A 16,965-nucleotide genomic window follows, 5' to 3' on the forward strand; every position below is an offset into this window, starting at 1 on the left:
AGTCGCGTGGCCACGCAGCAGGCTATTAAGGGCTGCGCAAGCACGCAGCCACAGGGGCCTGGACTGGAGAGGTAAGGGGTGTGCAGGGCTGTGGTGGGGAGAGATGCCTCTCTCCTGGCCCCAGCCCCAGCTGGGACTGCCGTGGCAATATTACTCTGGAATAAGATTGTGGTTGTTGGAGAAACTTTGATACAGATTCATTCCAGAGTGTCCCATAGACAATGTTTATTGGCAGTTTTTTGTGACCGCAACTTTGGGGTTGTCCGAGGGAGATTCATAGCTTGAGGCCAGAAAGGGATCATTAAATCATCTAGTCTGACTTCTTGTATATCACAGGCCATTAAATTTCACCCAGTTACCCCTATATTGAGCCCAATAGATTGTGTTGTACTTTAGCCAGTCTCCCAGAAGAGCATCCACTCTTGATTTGATACGTCAAGAGATGGAGAATCCACCACTTCATTGGGACAAATTACCAAGGGTTATCGCCCTCACCGTTAAAAATTTGTGTTGCTTTAGCCCTTTCTGCTGCAACTTTGTGCTGGGAGTCAGGGTGGATTAAGCATTATATATAAAATTTGAAATTAAAATGGGATTTTTAAAAATGCAAATGAAATGCAGGCTTATTTTTAAAAACCTGAAATTTACAATTTACATTAAGGCCTAAACATCTCATAATCTATTCAAACCACTTAAATTAAATAAATAAAATAAAAAAGAAGCAGCTGCCAAGTTTTTTTTTAAAAAGTCAAACCACTGAACTGATGGAAGCCACTAGGTAAGCATCTGGAAGCAGAGTTTGTTGAAGTTCTAAACCAACTTTTAACAGCAGTAGCCTCTTCTTTAGGTGCAGAAATTTTTTTCTTCATTTCAGTCTATTCAACTAGTTAAGTTCAATGACTAGTTCATTCAAAGTTAGGAAACCAATTGGGAGTTCAAAAAGCAGGAAAGTTTGTTTTCATCTTGGAATATATGAATAAAAACAAGGATGAAAGGATGACATTTACTGGTATTAAAATCTTGAAGGCCATGGTGACCAGAAACAATCAGTTCAATTGATTAGCTATAGACACTTTCTTTGTTTAATAATTGTTTGTTTTAAATGCAAAACATATTCTGATAAACTTTGATAAACCCTATTTCTTATGTGTCCAGCATATTTAAGATAGTTTTTATTTAATAATAAAAATGCTGTTTTGGGACATTAATTGAATTTAAATTTCCATCCAAATAGAGCTTGGCACTAATCACATGGAAAAAATTCATTTATTAATAAGAAATGCATCATTCACCATTTTCTAACACAATAAGAATATAAAAATAAAGATCTGAATAAATGTAAGTTAAGCCATATAACTGCTTAAATAAGGTATAGGTGTACCCTCCCTGGTGAGCAAAAAGAAGTACCAAATTTAGTGTAAATGCTGTATTTACGCCAGTTAGCAACCAATGAGAACCAGCCTTTCTTTAGGAAGATAAGAAATATAAATTAAAACACTGTTTAAAATTAATGATTAAATCTAGGTTACGTACTTTTTGATTTATGGTTAAAATTGGTAATCTAAATCAATCCAGCATGCTTGGGAGCTCATGTTCAGTTGCTTTTTCCAGTGTGCCCCCTTAGATCATTCTCAGTCCGAGCCTTCTCGGATATAGTCCCCCATTCTGAAGGAATGGTCTGCGCTCCTTATTCCAGATGTATGACTGCATTTGGGTATATTACAACGTTTGTTTGAATGGGCTCAGCTTACTTGGTGATCCGGACAGGTCTGTATGACTTTCCTGTCCTCATTATTATTTTTCTGCCGATCTTTATCATCTGAAAACTTTATCAGCAGTGATTTTTTTTAAAAATATTTTATTCCAGGTCATTGATGAAAATGCTGAATAGCATCAGGCTTAATACTGACGCCTGCAAAACACCACTAGAAACACCCTCTATTGATTTATAATGATTCCCCATTGACCATACTTTTTTGAGAACTGTTACTTAGCCAGTTCTTAATCTATTTAATGTGCTTTGATATTGTACGTTGCTAATTTTTTAATCAGAATGTCATGAGGCACTAAGTCAGACGCCATACAAAGTCTAAATATATTACATCTATTCAGTTATTTTTATCAGCCAAACTTATAATCTCATCAAAGAATTAAATCAGGTTTGTTTGATTAGACCTATTTTCCATAAAACTGTTGCTTGACACCAATTATATTCATATCCTTGAATTCTTTATCAAGTGACTCTCATGACAGCTTTTCCATTATTTGGCTTGGATTGATGTCAGGCTAACCAGACTACAGTTATCCTGGTCATCCTGCTTATCGTTTTTGTATACTGCAACAACATTAGTACTCTTCCAGTGTTCTGGAATTTCTCTGGTATTCAGGACTTATTAAAAATTAACATAAAAGGGCCAGAGATCTCATCAGCCAGCTGTTTCAGGATCCTTCTGTGCAAGTTATCCGGGCCTTCCAATTTTAAAAATATTTATCCCTAGTAGATAAGTTAAGGGTAATAAATTCTTCATTGTCCAAACAGAGTTAAAGGATCAAACAGTAAATTATCCAATTAAAACAATAAACAAAGCCAGGCAGTAGACTTTCAGGCAGAGAAATAAGTTCTGTGGAACTATGCTTAGGCGATTTGCACAAGCTATTGATGTATATTTCATAGTTAATTTTTTTGGGTTTTTTTGTTTTTGAAGATAATTTGGGACCATTATATCATCTAGTGTCTGACCTCCTGAGTCTCACGGGCTACTAGTTTTCACCCAGAAACCTGTATATTCAACCCAGAAATTGAGTTGTACTAAAGCATTTCAGGTTTCAATACCCATTTAGTTTATGTGCCACAGGCAGAGAAAAGGAGAGACCAAGGGGCCACCAATGTTGGAGCCCCTACGGTAGCAGTGACTTTGATTAACGGAGGTGCCCAGATGATCCTCGAAGCAAATCAAGCCCTAGGCTGCAGATGAAGGTGAACCCCTTTCCTCTCTTCAGCCCTATGGACCACAAAAAACACACAGTGAGTGACACTGGAACAGTTTTTGGAGTGGAGGTGTTGAGCTGCACCTCTCTTACCCCTGTCCATGCCCCTCACCGTCCCCTAGAGCGGGGGCCAGGAGCAGGGCTGTGGCTCTGGGGCAGCGAGACGCGGATTGGAGTCAGGCAGCGGAGGCTGGGGCTACAGCTAGGGGCGGGTATGGAGCCCTGGGTGTGAGGTCAGCGGCCAGGACCCTGTACGTAGGGTCGGCGCCTGGGACCTGGGGCATGGGGCCGGCGCCCAGCTGGGACACTGGCAGCCAGCACACAAAACCAGGAGGTGCTGCAGCACCCCGCCCCCCGCCCCCGTACTTCCCGTGGCTATGGAAACACACTGGTTCCCTTCCAATCTGACCTGGGGAAAACTCCTTCCCAACTCCACATCTGCTGATCAGAATAATCCTAAAAACATGAGCAAAACACACCAGCCAGGCATCCAAGACTATTCACTGTACCCCCTTAAAGCGCTGATCCACCTCGCCTAGTGTCCTCTCTCCAGCTCTGGCCAATGTCTCTAATGCTTTAAAGGAAGGTTCCCCTTTGTCCCACAGAATACAAGTATGTATCGGGGAAGGAAGTCTGCATCCCTCCCTTACGTCTCCCAGGGTGCATGAGGAGAGATCTAAAGAGGGATTAGATGAGATTAGATGCTGTTTTATGAGACCTGCTTTAATCCAGTTTCTGTGAGGAATTTTATGGACACTGTGTGTAGAGCTGGCAGTGTGTGTGTGGGGGGGGGGGAGAGAAAGAGGGTGTCGGGGTGGCTCCTTCTGGCCTTTGAATCTTAATTGATGAAGCCTCATTCAGCCCCTTACTTCACGGCAAGAACAAGACTGCCTGCATTGCCATCAGCATGCTCCTAGTACCTGCAGCTCTGTGCTAAGATAATGACCATACCAAATCTCGTGCTTCCTGTCTTCAGCTGGTCGCCTCAGGGGTCAGAGAGAAAATACTGCCAGAACTAAAAGACTGGGAAAGTATCGGGCTGTTGTTCCCAGCTACTGCAATGGATCAAACATGCCCAAACATCCATCCAGTTGTTTCCAGTTACTGCTGCAGTTTGCCATGCCTCATCATCACCACCTCTTCCTAGCAGAGGAAGTGACAGGAGGGCAGCAGCCCAGATGTGGCAGAACAAGCAGACTGTAAAGCGTCTCTTGGCTCACTGTTTAGTCTTTCAGTCCCTCCACCTCTGGGTTCCATTGTATGAGGTCAAAACATTTTTTCAGTTTGCAACAGTCTGAATTTGATCTATTGTCACGACTGAAGGTAAATGTGGCTGTCCAGGGCCATCCCTAAGGGGGTGCGGTGACTGGGACCTAGGCGCCAAGTTTCTATCTGCCAAGGGGTGCTCCCCCTGGCCCCACCCAAGCCCACCTCTTTCTGACCCCTCCCCCGAGCACGCTGTGTCATTGCTCCTCTCCGCTCCTCCCAGCGTCTTTAGATGCCATGAAACAGATGATTGGCAGTAGGTGCTGCAAGGGGCCCGCCAGCGGGCAGGAGGTGCTGGGGGGAGGGGGAGGTTAGTAGGGGGTTCCTTCTTGCCCCCCATCTCGTCTCCCTGTCTGTCTCCCACTTCACCTCCCTGCCTGCCTCCTCATGAAGCGTGGGGGCCCTCCAAAGCGCGGGGCCCAGGATGGTTGCCCCGATTTTCCATAGCCTATGGAGGGCTCTGTGGCTGTCCAGTACAAGGTCTAAACAATCTGGAGCTTAATAGGCAAAGCTTGAACAACAATAGCATTTTAATACTCTATTACAAAACTAATTTAAATCTAATCACTTGCCAGTGCTTTTGCAAACTCCATCTTGCCAATGACGTTGAAGTCTTTGGTGATGTGGTCATTGTGCAGAAGGTTTTGGCTTCTTTATTTTTTGTTGCTTTTAGCTGTCTTATTGCTGCTGCTGAATGGCTTTTAGAGGTGTTATCTTGAGGTGTGCTGAGCGGAGAGTGTAAGAGTTAGCATGAGTGCAAATAGGTGTAAGAGTAAGAGCTTGAGGTGTGCATAAGGGTTTAGGAGTATAAGAATTCTGAGGAATTTATATTTTTTCTCATCGCCTTGCTGAAGGTGGAAAAGACATCTTTCAGGGACTTGACTGGATTCAAGTATCAGGGGGGTTGTATCAACATGTAAGAGGGTTGTAATTTTTCTCTTCAGTGGTTATATTGCTTCTGTCTTTGTGTCAGGAAACTGAGAACATCTTTAAGTTTTAACACTTTTTATTCATTCCCTTTTCTGAGATATCCATTTAGTTCCATCAGGGATTAATAGGAGTTGAAATTATATTTCAAATCAGTCCAAACATTCCTATTTTCAATATAAAGTCTTTCAGCTCCTAAAATAGTTTTTAAAAATGATTTATAAAGAAAATATTTAACTGTACATGGTTAAAGAAGCTATTGTCCTTTCTTCGTCCTTGGAGAGGTGGTTTTTATCCTCCTGAATTTGGTGAGGAGTTGCTTAAGCATTGCCAGATGACTAACTCCCCAACTAATATAAATATTTTTATATTCAGATGGCTTCTTACATTTGTAAACAGTTATAGTATCAAATGAACTTGCTATATTTATGCCTAAAACGTATTATTATACACATAACATTGAAGTCACGCAGTTAAATGAAAGGTTTGGATTAGATGCAAATAAACATCTCAAAGGAAGCTTATGCCATCTAAATCCATTTGAGGGACAACTTAAGGTTTTTTAACATGAGTTAGAGAGAACCAATATCTTAAAACTTTTTCCACCCAGAAATGTCCTCAAAATTTAAAGAGTGAAGACATTAGTGTTTATAACCTAAATTGGTTTCAGTAAGAATATTTTTGGATTTCATTGTGTAGGTTTAAAACTAAACGGCTTTCTCCTTCCAAAAGAAGAGAGTGTAAGGAAAGTTCACTTTCACAAGCTGCTGTATAGCTCTGATAACATGTCCTAAGCATCACTCCTCTTAGGAATATCTGAATAGAGACCACCATCCAATTCTTTTACACAAGTAGGTCTTTGTAAAATATAATTAACTTGAGATAAAGATGCTATCCATACCAAACTGCTGTCTTCTCAAAGAACAGGACACCTGCTTTTCATAAAAGACAATCTTGTTGGTTGTTTGCCTTTTGACTAAATGGTTCCTGGACTTAAAACCTACCATTGAAGTATGCTTACAATTTGTAATTAGATTCTATCAAATGTTCTATACAACACACAGATAGCAATAACTAACTTATTTACGTCTTTCAAAATGTGAACTCTCATTTTCTAAGCATGATGTGTGTGAAAATAATTGTACTTCCTAAATTCAGTTGTAAAAGCAAAGTCAACATTGGCATAATTTTTTATTCTGATTTTAGGTTAATAACCATTTTGCATCAATATTGAGGTCTGCCTTTTACCACCCCTGAAATCTGCTTTTGAATGGTATAGAGAACCAGTTTAGAAATATTAAAGTTATTGCACTCTAAAAGCATTAGCATCTCTCCTTATAAAAAGTTTGCATCTGTGATAATAGTTTTCTCAGAAGCTCCTTAATGAGTGACACTCCCTGAATTATGTACAGTGGCTTAGAGGAACAAGCCCTGTAAGGGCCATGAGTTAGATCATCTCCTCTGGGGTTTTGTGTTGTGTACACATTAATCTATAACACTCACAACCCTCTTGCCCCCCTATTGCTTGGGGTCCGTAATGGGGATCATGGTGCAATATTTTATATACTAAATCCATGTTACCATGTGCCATAATGCGAGCCAGACCAGCAATATCACGGAAGGTCTCCCTGTATGAAAATCATTGTTGTTCTGTTAGCATGAGGAGGAAAGAAGGGGTTGGTCAGAGGTGTGTACTATGGGGAAGCAGGGGGATTTTCAGCTCTGTTCCACAAATCCCTGACATTTATCCTGTCCCTCTTCTCTCCCAGATTTGTTTCCCTTCCAAAAATGCCTGCACAGACTTCATCAGTCTGAGGGGCCTCTGCCAATGGCTGCCTTTCTGTAGAAAGGAGTAGGGACTCGGATCCCTCAAGGTACATATGCACTTCTGTTGTAGTGACAGCTCTGCCAACGTGGTCCAACTAATCCCTCTGCCCTTCAAAACCACTACACCCAAAACACTGAACAGCAGTTGGAGTGCCTGCAGATAAATGCAAATAGTCACATCCGTGGAACACAAACAACAACATGTTCTCTTAATTGTTCCTACTCGGGCCCTCTCATTATGACAGCACTTCTTTTGAGCCATTCCCAGGTGCTACTGCAAGCGCAAGACCTGGAGAAGAAGGATGATGGGGGGGCAGAGCTCAGCCAAGAGGGGAGTTAGAGGCTTGTAGAGGTGACGTAAGGAGACTGAACTCTATAGAGAGGGAGGGATGTGACCTTATATCTGGGGGGAGGGGGGAAGAGAGATAATTACCTTACAGGGAGAAGCCAAACCATCCTAGTTAATATACTACAACTGCAGATCTATTTAGCCAAAGAATACCATCAGGGAATGCTACATTTTCAGGGAACGTACATAAGCAGACAAACCAACCATTCACTGATGAGTACAATACACGGTATCTGAAAACAGCTAATCACACCCATTAGATGTATTCCAACTATTCCAAAGTGCCTAGATCTAGGGATCTAGATATACCCAGCCTTTGATTAACTGTCACACACATGCTGCAGAGAACACACACTCTGGGTGGGGCAATATCGGATATTTACTCTGCCCTCTTTGAGAGATGCTGTAACATGCATACTACCACTGTATCCTTACACCTGCTACTTAACACTTCTGGAACAGCGCACATGAGCATTGTAGGACAAAGCCTAACACTTTCTGCTTGTTAAGGCAAAACTTAGGGTTGGGTCAGGGGTGGGGACTTGCAGCTGCTTACACGCTGATACAAAGCCTATATACAATCCATATCAGACTTGCAAATCCCTTTACTCTTGCCCTGAGTATTCCTTCTGAGACACTGCCTTTATTTACCTCTCACTAAGCCCTGGAGATCATTGTCAGTTATGCTACAAAACCAGTGGCGAATTAGCCACTGGGTCAATGGGGACTGTGCCCAGGGGCTCCACGCGCCTGGTGCTCCTGTTCGGGAGTGGGGAAAGCTCCTGACCCCACTCTCCGATAGAAGGCTGGGCAGGGCAAGCCCCAGCGCCCCTACCCTGCTCCCCAGCAGGAGTGCTGGGCGGGTGGGGAAGGGCAAGCCCCCCATGCCTTGACCCAGCTCCCTGGCAGGAGCGCAGGGCAGCTGGAGAGGGCAGGGCAAGCCCCCATGTCCTGACCCTGTTTCCCTGGCGGGGTGGGGGGGACCCCCACTTGCTCTGGCCCAAGGCCCTACAACCCTCTAATCTGCCTCTGTACAAACCTGCTGACAATACCCATGGCAAGGAGACATCCTCATGCACCTCTATTGACAAAATGTGTATAACTGCTGAAATGAGGCATACCCTTGACAGTACATGTGCGCTTCTCCTCATATCACTGACAGTTCTGCCAACCTGCTCCAACTAATCCCTCTGCTGTTCAACACAGTTGTACGTAACAGAGTGACTGTCAATTGGAATGCATGCAGATAAATGTTAGAATTCAAATGTGTAGAATACAATAAAATATAATGACAGATTCTAAGGGCTAGTCTACACTGGCAGCGCTTTAACACGGCTTGTGTGGTCACTGCACTAGTGCTGGGAGAGACATCTTAAAAAAACCCACCTCCACGAGAGGCATAGCGCCCAGTGCTGGGAGCACGGCTCACAGCGTTGGTGCACTGTTTACACTGGCGCTTTACAGCACTGAAACTTGCTGCCCTCAGGGGGGTGTTTTTTCACACCCCTGAGCAAGAGAGCTGCAGTGTTGTAAATTGCCAGTGTACACAAGCCCTTAGTCTTTCCTCATGTCTTTGTGTATACCTATTATGGCACCACCTTTGCTGGGCCAGTCCTGGTGGCTTCTGGTAGATCACGAAGGGCAGAATTAAGGCTGTTTTGTGGAGGTATTTAGTGTTTCCTGACCCTTTTAAGGTTAATAATGTTTCGATTAATGGCTAATTGATCAGACTGTGATAAGGTTCTTCCCCCCCGCAGAAATCAGGCTATGCAGAACTAACACTACGGAGTTGAATATCTTGTGGAGAGTCTCAGGATGGATGTCAGGGACACTGACTCTGAGGGCAAAGTAAAACCTTAGATACCTTTATCAAAATAATGGATAAAGCTAGAAAAGGCTCAAGCCACATAACCTCGATATTGCATTATCTCTGTCTTATCTGTGGCATCATGCTGTGCATAGGCTCTTAGAATTGCATACTCAAACCCTTTATTGAGGACCTGGTGGTAAGAGACAAAAGAACTAGCCCTCTCTCTGGCATGCCACAATGTCTGATGGTCCAAGTTCCTCAATGAGTTCATAGAATCATAGAATATCAGGGTTGGATGGGACCTCAGGAGGTCATCTAGTCCAACCCCCTGCTCAAAGCAGAACTGATCCCCAATTAAATCATCCGAGCCAGGGCTTTGTCAAGCCTGACCTTAAAAACTTCTAAGGAAGGAGATTCCACCACCTCCCTAGGTAACACATTCCAGTGTTTCACCACCCTCCTAGTGAAAAAGTTTTTCCTAATATCCAACCTAAATCTCCCCACTGCAACTTGAGAGCATTACTCCTTGTTCTGTCATCTGCTACCACTGAGAACAGTCTAGATCCATCCTCTTTGGAACCCCCTTTCAGGTAGTTGAAAGCAGCTATCAAATCCCCCCTCAGTCTTCTCTTCTGTAGACTAAACAATCCCAGTTCCCTCAGCCTCTCCTCATAACTCATGTATTCCAGTCCCCCAATCATTTTTGTTGCCCTCCGCTGGACTCTTTCCAATTTTTCCACATCCTTCTTGTAGTGTGGGGCCCCAAACTGGACACAGTACTCCAGATGATTCCTCACCAGTGTCGAATAGAGGGTAACGATCACGTCCCTCGATCTGCTGGCAATGCCCCTACTTATACATCCCAAAATGCCATTGGCCTTCTTGGCAACAAGGGCACACTGTTGACTCGTATCCAGCTTCTCGTTCACTGTAACCCCTAGGTCCTTTTCTGCAGAACTGCTGCCGAGCCATTCGGTCCCTAGTCTGTAGCGGTGCATTGGATTCTTCCGTCCTAAGTGCAGGACTCTGCACTTGTCCTTGTTGAACCTCCATCAGATTTCTTTTGGCCCAATCCTCCAATTTGTTTAGGTCCCTCTCTATCCTATCCCTACCTTCCAGAGTATCTACCTCTCCTCCCAGTTTAGTGTCATCTGCAAACTTGCTGAGGGTGCCATCCACGCCATCCTCCAGATTGTTAATGAAGATATTGAACAAAACCGGCCCCAGGACCGACCCTTGGGGCACTCCGCTTGATACCATCTGCCTACTACACATGGAGTCAATGAACACTACCCACTGAGCCCAATGATCTAGCCAGCTTTCTGTCCACCTTATAGTTCATTCATCCAGCCCATACTTCTTTAACTTGCTGGCAAGAATACTGTGGGAGACCATGTCAAAAGCTTTGCTAAAGTCAAGGAACAACATGTCCACTGCTTTCCCTTCATCCACAGAACCAGTTATCTTGTCATAGAAGGCAATTAGATTAGTCAGGCATGACTTGCCCTTGGTGAATCCATGCTGACTGTTCCTGATCACTGTTTCCTCTCCTCTAAGTGCTTCAGAATTGATTCCTTGAGGACCTGTTCAATGATTTTTCCAGGGACTGAGGTGAGGCTGACTGGCCTGTAGTTCCCAGGATCCTCCTCCTTCCCTTTTTTTAAAGATGGGCACTACATTAGCCTTTTTCCAGTCATCCGGGACTTCCCCCTTTCGCCACGAGTTTTCAAAGATAATGGCCAATGGCTCTGCAATCACAGCCGCCAACTCCTTTAGCACTCTCGGATGCAACGCATCCGGCCCCATGGACTTGTGCACGTCCAGCTTTTCTAAATAGTCCCGAACCACTTCTTTCTCCACAGAGGGCTGGTCACCTCCTCCCCATGCTGGGCTGCCCAGTGCAGTAGTCTGGGAGCTGACCTTGTTCATGAAGACAGAGGCAAGAAAAGCATTGAGTACATTAGCTTTTTCCACATCCTCTGTCACTAGGTTGCCTCCCTCATTCAGTAAGGGGCCCACACTTTCCTTGACTTTCTTCATGTTGCTAACACACCTGAAGAAACCCTTCTTGTTACTCTTAACATCTCTTGCTAGCTGGAACTCCAGGTGTGATTTAGCGTTCCTGATTTCACTCCTGCATGCCTGAGCAATATTTTTATACTCATCCCTGGTCATTTGTCCAATCTTCCACTTCCTGTAAGCTTCTTTTTTGTATTTAAGATCAGCAAGGATTTCACTGTTAAGCCAAGTTGGTTGCCTGCCATATTTACTATTTTTTTCTACACATCGGGGTGGTTTGTCCCTGTAACCTCAATAAGGATTCTTTAAAATACAGCCAGCTCTCCTGGACTCCTTTCCCCCTCATGTTATTCTCCCAGGGGATCTTACCCATCAGTTCCCTGAGGGAGTCAAAGTCTGCTTTTCTGAAGTCCAGGGTCCATATTCTGCTGCTTTTCTGTCTTCCTTGTGTCAGGATCCTGAACTCGACCATCTCATGGTCACTGCCTCCCAGGTTCCCATCCACTTTAGCTTCCCCTACTAATTCTTCGTGGTTTGTGAGCATCAGGTCAAGAAGAGCTCTGCCCTAGTTGGTTCCTCCAGCACTTGCACCAAGAAATTGTTCCCTACATTTTTCCAAAAACTTCCTGGATTGTCTGTGCACCACTGTATTGCTCTCCCAGCAGATATCGGGGTGATTGAAGTCTCCCATGAGAACCAGGGCATGTGATCTAGTAACTTCTGCAAGTTGCCAGAAGAAAGCCTCGTCCACCTCATCCCCCTGGTCCGGTGGTCTATAGTAGACTCCCACCACGACATCACCCTTGTTGCTCATACTTCTAAACTTAATCCAGAGACTCTCCGGTTTTTCTGCAGTTTCATACTTGAGCTCTGAGCAGTCATACTGCTCTCTTACATACAGTGCAACTCTCCGACCTTTTCTGCCCTGCCTGTCCTTCCTGAACAGCTTATATCCATCCATGACAGTACTCCAGTCATGTGAGTTATTGCACCAAGTCTCTGTTATTCCAATCACATCATAATTCCTTGACTTTGCCAGGACTTCCAGTTCTCCCTGCTTGTTTCCTAGGCTTCGTGCATTTGTGTATAGGCACTTGAGATAACCCGTTGATCGCCCCTCTTTCTCAGTATGAGGCAGGAGCCCTCCCCTCTCACGTGCTCCAGCTCGTGCTTCCTCCCAGTATCCCACTTCCCCACTTACCTTAGGGCTTTAGTCTCCTTCCCCCTGTGAACCTAGTTTAAAGCCCTCCTCACTAGGTTAGCCAGCCTGCTTGCAAAGATGCTCTTCCCTCTCTTCGTTAGGTGGAGCCCGTCTCTGCCTAGCACTCCTCCTTCTTGGAACACCATCCCATGGTCAAAGAATCCAAAGCCTTCTCTCCAACACCACCTGCATAGCCATTCGTTGACTTTCATGATTCGACGGTCTCTACCCAGGCCTTTTCCTTCCACGGGGAGGATGGACGAGAACACCACTTGCGCCTCATACTCCTTTATCTTTCTTCCCAGAGCCACGTAGTCTGCAGTGATCCGCTCAAGGTCATTCTTGGAAGTATCATTGATGCCCACATGGAGAAGCAGGAAGGGTCAAGTAGTAGCAAAGCAGACAGCAGTGGAAGAAGACCAGGAAAGATGAAGCCCTGGACCATGTGGTGACTGTCCTGTTATCGGGTTTGAGCATCATCTGCTCATACTCAGCTTTCCATGCACATATTTTGCCTTTTCATCCACATAATACTGAGACATACTTATTCTATAGGTTAACATATTAATACGTGTAACTGCTATTTCAGCTCATTACCATACCCGTCACACCTTGCTTAAGTGGATTTTGCGGTTATTACTTCCATGTTCCTTGTGGTAGCACTTACTGGAACATTCATTCTAACTCCTACCATCGAGCAAGTTAGCTCCCAGAATCTAAAGGTAACCATTAGGCCATTAATCTAGGCCAAGGGTTATGGCCAACTTGGCCACACTTACGCTAATTTATCCTTCAGCTAATATTTTTACAGGATACAGGCCTGTAGATTTCTTGTGGGCTGAATATAATGAAAGCAGCTAAATATAATGAAGGCAAGCCAGTGACTATAATAGGCAAGCTTGCCCTATGGGCTACATGAGTACCTTAAATCTGAAAACCAGGAAATAGAAGTTTAAGTATAGGTGCACATTTTCTGGAACAGCACAAGGTGGCACTGGACAAGCTTAACTTTGCTTTTAACAGGGTTGTATTTTTTTTAAAGTTAATTAATCTAAGGAATTTAGCTAAACGTGTTTTAATAAGCAAACACTCTGAACTGTAATGTACACATTTCAACTGAATTTTCAAACTGATAAGTTCCCTTAGTCAGTCATCCCAAGATAGGTGACACTATGGACCATTTATAAATCTAAATGATAGCATGTTTTTATAAAGGTAACTGGTTCGTACTTCAAGCTGTAATTATGGCTTTTCATTAATTGAAAAGTTTCATAATAGTCCAAAGCAATAGTCAGTACTGTAGGATTCTCTGGTATCTCTCTCTGCTGCAAAAATATTGTTGCTCAGTCCAGCCAATTATGTAAAAAATTCTTTGTTCAGGCCCATTGCCAAACAAGAAGGTGAGTTAAGGGAAATTGGTCTCCCAAACCCCCCACAAAAAAACGAGCTTAACTTCATCCACAAGAGGTTAGTGCTCACTGGACACCACAGATGTCAGCTCTGCCCAGTTTGCTTCCAATAATGCTTTGATATAGATCTCTAAATACATTTTCATCTATTTGGAGTTCTGTATACATGTTGTATAAAACTTTGCTATGGATAATGCTAAGGGCAAAACTCTCTCACTTTTCCCCGCTCCACCCCACCCCCCAGCAAAACAAAGCAGAAAAAACCCAACCAAACTAACTATAACTGAAAACCAAACTAATATTCTGGCTAAAATGTAATGAACATACATATACGGAAAATATACAGATCTGAATATCTGGACATATACTGCATCAGAGGAGTGGTAGAACAGCCATACAAAACCAACACTTTACAAAAATTTAGGTGATTTTAAATTATATTCTGCTATATAATTCCTTCCAACATTTCAGGTAAAGTCACCAGTTCCAAAAGAGTAACTGGTGAAAATGACTTGATGGGGTGTACTTGGCCTTTGAGACTCCCTACAGAAGACCCTGCAGTCCTCCTACACCCCGCCCCAAGAAGCAGCAAAGTGGCAGGAAAGGAGCAGCCAATCAGAGCAGAGCAAGTTCACATAAAAAGAGCTGCAGGGCCTTAGCAGGTCAGTTCTTGGCTGGGATCAGAGGAGTGAAGAAGGATGCTGCTCTCGGGCCTGGAGATAGAGAAGAACTTGAGGACATTGGCCCTGAGAGAGGGCTGGAGATAAGAAGCCTGATAGGAAGAGGCCCAAGGAAACAGCAGTGATGAATTGGAACAAGCAGTTTGTGGCTAATGTGTCTAGGGTCCCTGGGTTGGAACTCAGAGTAGTGGGTGGGCCTGGGTTTTCCCACCTGCCACAGGTAAAGTGGTATAAACCCCAAGAAGGAGGAAGGGCTTACTTGGGAGCCTGAACAAAGGGACTGAATTTAAAGGGCCCAGAGCCAGGGTTGAGAAGACCTTAGCAAGGGAAAATAGACTAGTAGTTATTGGACTCATTAATACCTGGTGAGGGGTTCATTTGGACTTGGCCAGAGGGCCAAGCCCCCTACTGAAGACCAATTAAGATCATCCAGGAGCTTGCAGGGAGTGGCAGGGACAAGAAGAGGAATGCGGTATCATGCCTAGCTCGAGGTGAGTTCCTCTGTACAGTGTGGAAGAACATGGTTTTCTTTAATCTGAGAGACCATCTATTACTCCATTTAAGGAGCATTTTAAAAGAGATTCTTACACCATTCCACCACGGCGATGGTTCAGGAAACTGCAAACAAGTATGTCCCCAAACAAAATAGTAATAGGAAGAGGAGAAAAAAAACACAAATTGATGTTCTTTGAGGAAAGGTGGCTAAGATGAAAATATGCAATTTATGTTCACACTGCATATTGATTAAAAGGTTGGGTATAAACTAGCTGCAGTGAACTGCAGTTTTTATTTGAAGAAAATATTGTATGTGGCTGTATATTTCAGTGACCATCTGGTGATTTGAAGACATTTGGTTTTTTTCCATTTAAAGCCATATATCATTATCCATTGATTGACTGAAAATCATCTTCTCATGAACAATTGGAATACAGAACAGTAATCTCCATAGACACAGCAAACTTCAGCAAAGGGTGAAATATCTAATGAAATGACAGTGATATGTTCTTATAAGCATTTGAGTGATGCTTTTTTGACATGGTCAGGTTTAAAATAATCTCGAGTCCTAATTTAGGATAACAGCCCAGGTATATAATTTTGCTTTCTTTGTTGTTGCCTCATCAGATTTACTCAGAATTGTGTTTTTAGACATGCCATAATGTCGGGAAGAAACAAAATTTTACTAGTTTTAAACAATAAGGGTGAAAATCTGTTACTTATGGTAACTTTCAAATGGTAACATGGCACCATTCAAACTCATGAAGCATTGCATGGGTGTATACATAAAGAAGAACTTCCCCTCACCCCCTGGCAATCTCACTCAAAGAAAGAAAAAACCTTTTTATGCAGTAATGGTAGTAGATCAGCACTCTATCAAGATAGCCTTGGTAAAATGGTTTTAAAATGTAATGTAATATAAATTTCCATTGTACTATCTATGTACAATTGCAAAAGAGTAAATAAGGAAGGAATTTACCCTCGGGTCAGATTGACCTAGACACTGAGGGGTTTTCGCCTTCCTCTGCAGCCTGAGGCACAGATCGCTTGCAGGTTTAAACTAGTGTAAGTGGTGAATTATCTGTAAGATGTAGTCTTTAAACCATGATTTGAGGAACTCAGTAACTCACAGGTGAGGGGTCTATTTCAGGAGTGAGTGAGGTTCTGTGGCCTGCAGTATGCAGAAAGTCAGATCAGATGATCATGATAAGAAAAGGAGTACTTGTGGCACCTTAGAGACTATGAAGTGAGCTGTTGAGCTGTTGCTCACGAAAGCTTATGCTCAAATAAATTGGTTAGTCTCTAAGGTGCCACAAGTACTCCTTTTCTTTTTGCGAATACAGACTAACACGGCTGTTACTCTGAAAAATGATCATGATAGTCCCTTCTGACCTTAAAGTCTGAGTCGAAGCGCTTGGGGTTAACTTTTTTATAACTGAAACCTTAAAAACACCTTTGCAACACTGACGTCTGCATTCAAATGTTGATTTATTTCCTTTATCTCAGATGTTATCATATTTGACTGCCTGAAAGAAATGTCTGTAAAATGGCAGTTCTTGTTCAAAGATCTATAGAAAATAGATGTAGCGAGTGACTTTTTGGAACTATTTTGGAAATTCACTTCTATATGTTGTTTGATAAATATGTACTTTAGTTTTCTGTGAAGTACAATTTTACTTTGAAAGTGGCAGGCTGTGTGTGTGCACACGCGTGTGCATTAGCTTCAATTTTTTCCATTGGTTTACAAGTCAGCTGTGTTGGGTGATTTTTCTAGGAGACAATCAATTTAAAAAAAAAAATTACACGTGTCTTTTTTTTGTTTGTTTAGAATGGCTGTAACTGAAAAATATTTTACCTTGTGAGTTTTGATGGCACTTTTGTGTAGAGTCAGTTTCACTGTCTCCCAGGCATAATAAACTTCCCCAGTTTTATGGAAGACCAATAAATAGCAATAGGTGAGTGAGGAACATTAAAAAACAAAACAAACCACAGTT

General features: G+C 43.1%; 1 protein-coding gene across 7 annotated transcripts in view; it reads left to right on the forward strand.

Moving 5' to 3' along the window:
- NEDD4L (NEDD4 like E3 ubiquitin protein ligase) overlaps window positions 1-16,965 on the forward strand; it is a 371,283-nt gene that overhangs the window by 38,914 nt on the left and 315,404 nt on the right. The gene's annotated exons all lie outside the window — the stretch shown is intronic.

This window comes from Lepidochelys kempii, chromosome 5 (assembly GCF_965140285.1).
Source record: "Lepidochelys kempii isolate rLepKem1 chromosome 5, rLepKem1.hap1, whole genome shotgun sequence".
In the NCBI taxonomy this organism is placed as follows: Eukaryota; Metazoa; Chordata; order Testudines; family Cheloniidae; genus Lepidochelys; species Lepidochelys kempii.